Here is a 10,315-nt window from a genome sequence, read left to right as displayed (position 1 = left end):
CTCATTTAACATGCATAAAAATGTACATGTATGTGTCTTCATATTCAATTCAGAACATGGAAAACCGAGAAAAACTTTGTCATTCTTCCCACTTTGTGTATTAACAGCCATGTGTGAATCAGGTTTTGTGTCTCAGATGAGGCTCAGGGTCGCTCCGAGAGCTCGTATCAGTCAGAGAGACTCCATCATTCAAAGATAAGGAGAAGAGATGCTGCTCTCCCTTTATCGGTTTTTGCATGGAAGAAGTGCAGGATTTAGGCTCACACACACTCAGATAAGCAGCCGTAGCTGAATCCAGCCAGAGGTCGCGGGTTCAGAGCGTAACGGGGTTGTGGAGGATCCTAAAGAGGCCGTTTGCTCAAATTTATTCTTGTTGCCCATAAAACAGGGAGATCATCTTTCTTTCCCCCCCCCCTCTCTGCTTTCGGCCGTGAACTCTCTGTGCCCAGTCACCCAATCTGTAAAAACAAAATATAAGTGAATAATAACCATGGGCTCTTACTGAACGCTATATCACCGCGGGCTGGTAAACGCTGTGACCTCAGTTTTCAGAAGTATTATGAATGCGTCTGTGGCTCTGGAACAGCTGTGCCCAGATCAGCTACAAATATCCCAACAACACACTCTCACAAGGAACCTCACAGCTTCAGTCCAGAACCCTGAGTTCCATTATAGATCACCGAGGTTCATTAGATACAATTAAATTCTAAATTTCATTCTGGAACTCTGACATTCAATAGAAGTTGTTTTATTTCAAAAACTGAATTTCAGAACTCGATATTCTAGAGTGTTTGCTAAAAAAAGTGCTCTATTTAATTGGTCGCTTTGATGTTATTACATAGGATTCTGTACAGAAGGTTGGTTATCTTCAGACATGTTTATCTACCTATTAATTATTTTTTTGATAAATGACTTGTTTCATTGTATTATGTATACAGTAATAGCTTGATTATTAACATGCATGTTGCACGTTTATTTTTTTATAAGAAATTATTTTATTCAGCAAGAATGCATTAAACTGATCAAAAGTGAAAGTAAAGACATTATTAGTATTACAAATATATAATATAATATAATATAATATATATGCATATGTATTGCATTTCAAGTAAATGTTGTTCTTTTGAACTTTGTTAATCAAAGAATTCTAAAAAAAAAAAAAACAATTTCCACCATAATATGAAGCAGCACAACTGTTTTCAACATTGATAATAATCAGACATGTTTGAGCTGCAAATCAGCATATTATAATTATTTCTGAAGATCATGTGACACTGAAGACTGGAGTAATGATGCTGAAAATACAGCATTTTATCACAGGAATAAATTATATTTGAATATATATTCACATAGAAAACAGTCAGTTTAAATTGCAATAATATTTCACAACTTTACTGTTTTTACTATATTTCTGATAAAAAAAAATGCATGCTTGGTGAGCAGAACCCAATTTGAATGCTACTTTATGTCATTTATATGGTCAGAAAAATTCTGTTGTAGTATGTATTAAAAATATCTCACCATATTATTGTTCTAGCTACTTTTCTGTATTTTTCAAAACACACCACTTAATTTTTTATATAAAATTGCTAACGTATAGATAGAAACCTCCCCAGAGAGGATTTTGGCTGTGCATAAATAAACATTAATGCTTTCATTGTGAGATTGTGGAACCTTCAAATCACATCCAGAAGCACTTTATGATGTGAGCTTTCATTATCAAGAACACTTCCCAGTAACTCTTGTTGTTTTGGAGTGTGAGTCAGCAGCTGATTGTGTCAGAGAGTGATAGTAAGGCAGGTTTTCCTGTAAGCGTATCCTCCAGCCCGCGGCGTTTGCCCAGAGCTGCGTTTCGCGGCATGAACTCGTTTCGTCCTGCAGGCTCATGTTGTTTCAGCAGTCATTCTACCACTAATATCAAGTTTTATGACAAATGACCTCTCACACACAGCTTTTCTGCTGTCTGCATTGTTTTTCAGACGTGAGCACGTGGAGGGCTTTGTGTTCACTAACCACATTATAAGTGAAGTGCACAGCCAGCCTCTAATGTAGTCTGAGTTCAGTTGGAGGGTAATGTACAAGTAAAAATTCTTGTTAACTGCTTAGATACCCCTGATACTGAGCAAGAGTCATCTAGAGGCTCACAGAAACTAGATGCGAGTGGCACAAGACTGTTAGTGACGTCATGAACAGCTTTAATGGAGATGCAAAAGAGGATCGCCGATGTTGTGTGGCACATTATTTAAAGAGATAGTTCACCCAAAAATATATATATATATATAAATACATTTATAAATATTTATAAATATTTACAATTTAAAAAAAGTAAATATAATATTCTTCCACCATGGTTCATTAAATAAAAGTTCAATTATTAAATATGTAAATAAATAAAAATACAATAGCATATATCACCCAAGTCATCCTAGGTTTATTAGACTTTCTTCTTTCAGATTAATACAATCAGAGTTATATTTAAAAATGTCCTGGCTCTTCCAAGCTTTATAATGGCAGTGAATGGGTGTTGAGATTTTAAAGGCCAAAAAAGTGCATCCATCTATCATAAAAAGTGCTCATGTTAATAAAGGCCTTCTGAAGTGAAGTGATGCATTTGTGTAAAAAAAAAAAATCCATATTTACAACTTTATAAGCAGTAGTCTCTAGCTTCCGCTAACTGTCGTACGCGCGTGCACAATATGCACTTTTTTGGCCTTTAAAATCTCGACACCCATTCACTGCCATTATAAAGCTTGGAAGAGCCAGGACATTTTTTAATATAACTCTGATTGTATTAATCTGAAAGATTTATAAATTTATATAAATGTATTGTTTATTTTAAATTATTTATTATATATTATTATTGCATTTATTATACATATTTGTGTATGTTTGAAATTATATATAAATTGTATATTTATCATATACTGTAAATATATTAAATATTTGTGTGTGTGTTTGCATTTTATTTAATGAGTTAACTCTTAGTTTATGGAAAGTGGTGGAAGATATATAATTCAATATATTATATAATCCATCATTTTAATTTAAAATTTGATTTCATTATTTGTTTGTATAAAGATTTCATGGACATTTTGTGGTGCTTTATGGCAAAATTAAAACCCTTTTGAAAGTATTAATTGTTTAAACGATTCAACATATTGGGGAAAAACAGGCATAATTAGTCAAAGTTAATAATGCAGTTATTTAAGCATGTGTAATTCCTCTCTCTGACATTCCACTTCAAATTCCTGTCAAACCAATTCAGTTCAAATTCACACTCATGAGTTAAAGTGGAGCCAGTTCTTGAATCGTATTCGGTCCTCACACAAACCTTTTGTGTAGTTTTTGTTAATGATCTGTTCAGAGATACAGTGACGGAGGTGTGTGTGTGTGTGTGTGTGTGTGAGTGTGTGTGTGAGTGTGTGTGTGTGTGTGTGTGCGTGTGTGTGCGTGTGTTTGTGTGTGCGCTCCTCACACCTTCAGGTCCTGAGGGAGGAGAAGCTCACACTGTCAACACTTCTGCTTCTCTTTCTCTGTCCTTGCCTCGTTTTTCTCCTCTCCTGTTGCCAAAAGCGATCCGTTGCCAGGCCGTCCTCCCTTTCCCTGTTTCCTCTGGCTTTTCCTTGTGTCTCACACGCACTGAAAACACATCAGTCTTCCAGTATAAAGCACCACACACACACACACACACACACACACACACTATTCTCAGGTGTCTTGCATTCCCTGACCGCCTGTCCTTGAAGCACACTGTTGGTTTCTCTTCAGGGAGTCGGTCGGGGGAGACCGGCCTTTAACCGAACAAAAGCTGCGACCGCAAGAGAAAGAAGTAATTAGGAGGAGGAGGCGTTTTACGTCTTTGCCCCTGTTTAGCAAAGAGTGGCTATTTTACATGGACAAAAAGCTGAAAGAATAAGTTCTTAGAGAGGGGGAACTAGTTTTATAATCTGCTGGTCTGAATGGAGAGATTGTAGTTTGAGGTCAAGGTGCCACAGCAGGGGCCGAATCAAAGAGCTAAACCAGGCTGAACTGGGCGCCACCGTCCCGTCCCTCGGTCCACGGCGCGCTCATATGCTGTTATTAACTCTCAGTATGAATCAGAAGACAGTTTAAAAGGGGTAGTTCACCTAAAATGAATGTTTACTCACCCTCGTGTATTTCTAAGCCTGCGGTTTTTTCTTCTGTAAAATGTAGAATGTTTGCAGTGCGTTATTTATAGTTAACTTATTACTCCATAGTAGAATGAAAAAATATTTTTATTAATAAAACTTTAAAATAATATGCTTTAATAATTAATAAACACACACACACACACACACATATATTTATATTTAATAATTTAACTTACTAATAGAAGAATAGTCAGTTATTAATTATATATAAATTAAATATATATATATTTTCTTTCTTGATCCATATGATGTCTTTGTGTGAGGAATAGACCAGAGTAAGAGCTAATTTGGGTCTGTTTCTCAAACACGTCTATCACATGATATCAGAAGACCTAGAGCAGAAATCACATGAACTACTCTTATTACACTTTTATGCTACTTTATGGCCTTTTTTTTACCTTGACAGTTCCTGCTTGCAATCTATGCGTCGATAGATTTAAAAAGAGCAGCGTCAACATTATACTAAACATCTCCTTTAGTGTTTCTCGAAAGAAAGAGATGCGACATGGGTAAATGATGACATATTTGTCGTGTTTAAGTGAACTAAGCCTTTTTTCTTGATATTAGTTTCTTGAACGTGTCTAAACAGGCCACGGTCGTATCAAAACATTATAAACCTGCACCCGCTTCTTTATGCTCCAGAAGTAACTTCATCTGCACTTTTTCTCCCTCATTTCTTTTTCCTTCATCTGTGTGAACTGGGCCAGTGTTTCATTCTTCATAATTGACTGTCATCCGAGCTTGAGGGGACACATCACGTATGTAGTCATTGTTTATGTTGACTATCAGCCGCTCAGATTGCATGTTATTGCATAATTTGGCTTCTGTTACTGTGTGTGTAATATGGTAATCGCTTTCGAGGTTTAGACCCCAACGGCTGTCAAACACACCCTATATTTTCGGCTCTTTGAAAAGCTTTGTTGCTGATTGCTTGATTATTTATGGCTAGGGCCACTTCCTCTTCCTGTCAGAGAGAACAGACACTTGCTAGAAATCATCGGTCTTGGCCCACCGGAACATCTTTTCTGCTTTTATCTTATTTCTGGAGACAGATTCAAACAAATGCAGTTAAATGAATAAAGCTTGTGACTGTATACATGTTCCTGCCATAGAGTCAATGCTGTGGAGCTACGAACTAAAACTTATGCTCAGCAAGACTGCATTTACTGTTAAATTATTAAATAAATCAATAAAAATCTATAATATTTAAATAAATATTTAACATATAATTTAAATGTATAATAGAAATAAACAAACTATATATATATAGTTATAGAGTCATTATTTATTAATGTTTAATTGTTCCCATATGTTTCTATTTTTTGCTGCAAAATTTTCACAATATATGTTGGGCAGTTGATTGAAAAGCAAATGAATTATTTATGATTTAATGAAATCAAATTTTTTTCATTAGACCTGTTCTTCCACTCCTCGTCCCTCGTGTGTGTGCACCCGTGACAATATGTTGGGCAGTTGATTGAAAAGCAAATTAATTATTTATGATTTAATGAAATCAATTTTTTTTCATTAGGCCTGTTCTTCCATTTTTTATTGAGAAATAAGCTTTGCAGTTATTACATATTTGTCACCAATAAAAACACTGTCTGTTACGTCATTGACTTGGTTTTTAGGCTTTGATTTCAGGCACTCAGAATCTGTTAAACACTGATATTTATCACATGTAATTGTTATGTAAATGTAACTCTTTGACCTGATAGTTGTTGGTTATTGACACAGAAATCGTCCCTTTAGTACATGGCATCAACGCTTTGTTTGTAACTTGTCGTGTAGTTAAATACTATCAAAAGACTAGCTTGACTGTAGTTTAAACACTTTAAATAACAAGCAGCTTGTTGCATGCTTGTAAAGTTTTTTTGCTGAAGTTTTTCCTTTCTGGCTGTGGAATCAGATCAGCCGTCTCCAGCCGCTTTCAGTCCAACATGACCTCGCGTGAATCCAGCCCGAGCTGAAGTGAGCTGTGCGAGAGAAAGACAGAGCGAGACAGGACGAGAGATGCACTCGGGGTTATGGGGAGAGAAAGAAAAGGAAGGAGGAAAAAAGAAAGAGAGACAAAGCTCTGGCACACAGCAGCGTTTGGCTTCTGGCACACAGTCTCAGGCTCAGTCAGCAGTTTGTTCTCAGGAAACGCAGCCAAACAGCTCGAGCCGTCATTCTTTAACTCGCCATAATGTTAATCATCAATGTGCCGAACACCACCAGTCAGTGAAATATGATTTAATATGCATCCATGCATAATGTAAAACACACCACAACAAGCTTCCAGTGTCGAGAGCAAACTGTTCCTTTATGCTGAATCAATGTAGTTTGCTGTTTTAAGTCAGTAGCTTATAGTTTACTTTCAAACAAGTTGCTTGACTGAATTTAAACTACTTTAGTTAACTTGCAGTGTGTGCATTGTGAGATTAAAACTTTAATGAGTCTGTTTTATTCATATTTTTATGTTTTATTTTCTGTTTTCGTTTTAATTTTATTTAAAGTTTTAGTGATTTTGGTTGTTTTTGTCATTTTTATTCGTTTTTTTTTTATGTCTGTGTGGTTTTTATTATTTTTATTTCAGTTTTGGTGTGTTATTTTAGCGTCATTGAGATACTATTATAGTTTTATTAATATTTTTAATTCGTTTTTATTTTAATATTTTCTGTTTTTATTTTAGTTGTAGTAATTTTGTGTGTTTGTCATTTTAGTAAAAAAAAAATGTAATGTCTGTGTAGTTTTTATGAATTTTTATTTGAATTTTAGTATTAGTTATTTAATACATCAAGTTAAACTAAATTAAAATTAGAAATTTTGCCTTGGCAACTGAAATAAGTTTTGTTGTATTTTATTTAATTTCAACTAATTTTCTTAATGGTTTAAATTTTAGTTTTAGTTTTTAATTTAATTTAATTTTATTTCTTTTTTATATAAAATTTTATTTTATTTAATTTGATGTTTTTGAACAATCCGGATAAGCGCAAGTAAGTACCATTTTGATTAGCCGTGTAACCAATGAGTGAGTATACGCGCGAGAGATCACTTCCGGCGCTTGCGTAAACTACACCAGAGCGCGTACACACCTCACGCACCGGATGCCGTGCGCGCGCTCAAGGCAGTTGGACATAGTGTTGTATTAGAGGTAAAAAATGATATAAATACTGTTCGGTTTCTGGCACAAACCGATCGTTTCGTGTCTTAGGACATCAATGTGTCGTCACGAGCCGCAGGGTTTAATTTGGATTTGTCTGTGCATGTTTTTTTTACTCTCATAGATTTTGTTACCATTGCCATGCATTATACGACTGATAGACTGCAACGGCTGGACTTAAAAATCATAATTTGTGTTCTACTGAAGAAACAAAGTCACCTACATCTTGGATGCCCTGGGGGTAAGCAGATAAACATCACATTTTCATTTTTGGGTGAACTATCCCTTTAAGAATTACTTAACTATAATAACCCAGGTCTGAAACAGACTGATGTCTCTAACAGTTTTCAGTCCAACACAACATTTTTCAGTCCTCATTGAGAGCAAAATACTAAGCAAGAAAATCACAGCCAATCACAACATACTTCAGGTTTAATACGCAGCATTGTGGACCCATGAGATTTTACTGTGGGCAGAGATAAATGGTTTTGGGTCACAAAAAAAAAAAAATGAAAACAAAAGTTCCATGCAACAAAAGTTACTGTTTATAATGAATATACATATTTGCTGTAAAATATTTCATAGGCTAAATATAGCTGTCATTTAGAATAAAACTTGTTGGAAACCCATAGTTATATGTGATTTGTGGGTGAATTGTTTGTGTGAGTCAGTTCTTTTCTAAGAACTGCTTCGCAAAATGTTCTGAATGATTCATTAATGAATCTTTTTGAATTTACATTTACATCTATGCATTTGGCAGACGCTTTTATCCAAAGCAACTTATAGTGAATCATTTATAGGGAATCGAACCCATGCATTGGCGTTTCTAGCTTCTTTACTCTTTCAGCTACAAGAATGCTAATTTGAGCAACTTTATGCTGTAAACAACTAGAAAGGTCATTGAAAAGTTATGGTGATTCAGTGGTAAATAAGGTTTGGAAACCTTGGAAAAGAACCTGATTTTAACTCAAACGCTGCAGGATGAGTTTTGAGGTTTGGTCACATCAACAACTATGAACACTAGAAATCGTGACACTTGCCAATAGTTGTGTTGCTCAGTAATCGCGTGAAATCTTTTTTATGTGTAGAATGGAATATGAACATGTGCGAGGCATGTTGCGAGGCGTGTGTTATCCTGCATGCGTCTATGTGCTGCTATAATGCGAGGAGGCAGTTTCGTGATTAAACAGTATGTGTTTCATGTTTTGAGGGCATGTGTTTTCTTTCCAAATCATGTTGGGATCTGACACACACGCGCACACATGCATGGATGTTTTCATATTGTTCACATGCATTTCCTGCGAGAGGGGAGGAGGACGGCAGGCGTTTGAAGGGGCTTTGATCTGCATGCTTTACGGTCTGTGGGACTGCTGGGAGCTTTTGTCCGGCTGTCCCCACCTCTAATTAAGACGTCGTCTGTGTTTGCGGACAGGGATGGAGCGCTGGAGGCCGCGGCAGAGGGAAGTGATTTGTGTTTTGTAGATCAGTGACAGCAAAGAGAGCTTTATCACGACAGACTCAAGCTGAGAGGAATCAACACGTCGGCCTCTTTTGTTGAAGAGATGTCACAGCGTGTGTGTGACGGGCCCAAGTCCTTTCAAGTCAATATAAAAATCTAATTATATATATGTAAAAAAAAATTTTTTTATTTATATTATTCTATTATTATTTGTTTATATTATTATTCCTATTTTTATAATTTGCTATATATTATATCTATTTGTGTATTGTGTATTTATATATATATATATATATATATATAATGTATGTATGTATTTTTATTTATATTACAATTCCTATTTTCCTATAACATACAGAATTTGTTATGTTTATTAAACATTTGTTATATTTACTACATTTATTTATTGTAATAATAAATCATAATCATTTATGTATAGCTATTTTTCAATGTATGTTAGGTAATATTAAGTATTTTTTTTACATTTCTATTACATTTTCAATGTTCCTATTATATACAGCTATATATAAAAAATATTATATTTATTTATTCATCAGGAGGAACTGACACCCTCTTTAGATATATAATATAATTATAGAGTTATATATGTGATCATATATAATATGTACTATATATATTATAATTAGCTATTTATAATATATAATGTATACTATTGTGTATTTATATGTTTTTTTTTTTTACTGTTCCTGTTTTCCTATTATATACAATAGAGCTACATGTATATGTGTATGTCTCATTACAGGAGTCGTATGGGTTTGGAATGACGTGTTTGTGACGCATGTCTTTGTTTGGTTGTTATCAGGAGGAAGTGACACCCTCTTTTGAATGTTTTCTCCACTCACAGTGTTTGTACTGTAGTCCGTTCTCCTGTCTGACGTGTGCTGGAATGTACAGTGATTTAAGTGGCCATCGCACAGCCCACTTAACACACACTCAACACTCAGCATCACTGAACACACACCCTTAAAGGGACAGTACACCCAAAAATAAATTCTGTCATCATTTCCTCAGCCCAAATCCGCATGACTTTCTTCTATGTGTGAATTGCCAATATAGATGCTTATAAACGGAAAACGAAAGCCATGCAGGACTGGAAGAACGTGAGTGTGAGTGAATGATGTCTTCTCTTAATGGATGACCTGTTCCTTTAAGACACTCTCGTTAGACTGTGTTGTGGATTTACTAGGACTTTGATGTCAAAGGTCATCGTCGGGGTCACTGATAACAGGCTAGACGAGCGCTTTAACTAAGCTGTTTCGACTCCAGACGTGCGTTTGAGATGCTTGTCTGCACAAGGTCAAGGTTTTTATCTAGTCTTGAGCGGAAGAAATGAGCTTTGTTTTTCCACTATGGCCTGCTTACAGTGAACGCAGCCTGACATGACTGCTGCTGCTGCTGTGTGGATTTCTGGGTCGAAACTTTGGCAGGGCAGCGTTACGCTGGAAATAACAGGGTGTTTGGGCCAAAAAAAACCAAGTGCCCTCCCTTAGAGAGTATCTGTGTGTGTGTGTGTGTGGT

This window comes from Sinocyclocheilus rhinocerous, unplaced genomic scaffold (assembly GCF_001515625.1).
Source record: "Sinocyclocheilus rhinocerous isolate Xijiao unplaced genomic scaffold, SAMN03320098_v1.1 scaffold2966, whole genome shotgun sequence".
In the NCBI taxonomy this organism is placed as follows: Eukaryota; Metazoa; Chordata; class Actinopteri; order Cypriniformes; family Cyprinidae; genus Sinocyclocheilus; species Sinocyclocheilus rhinocerous.
Note: the sequence above shows the minus strand (reverse complement) of the source record.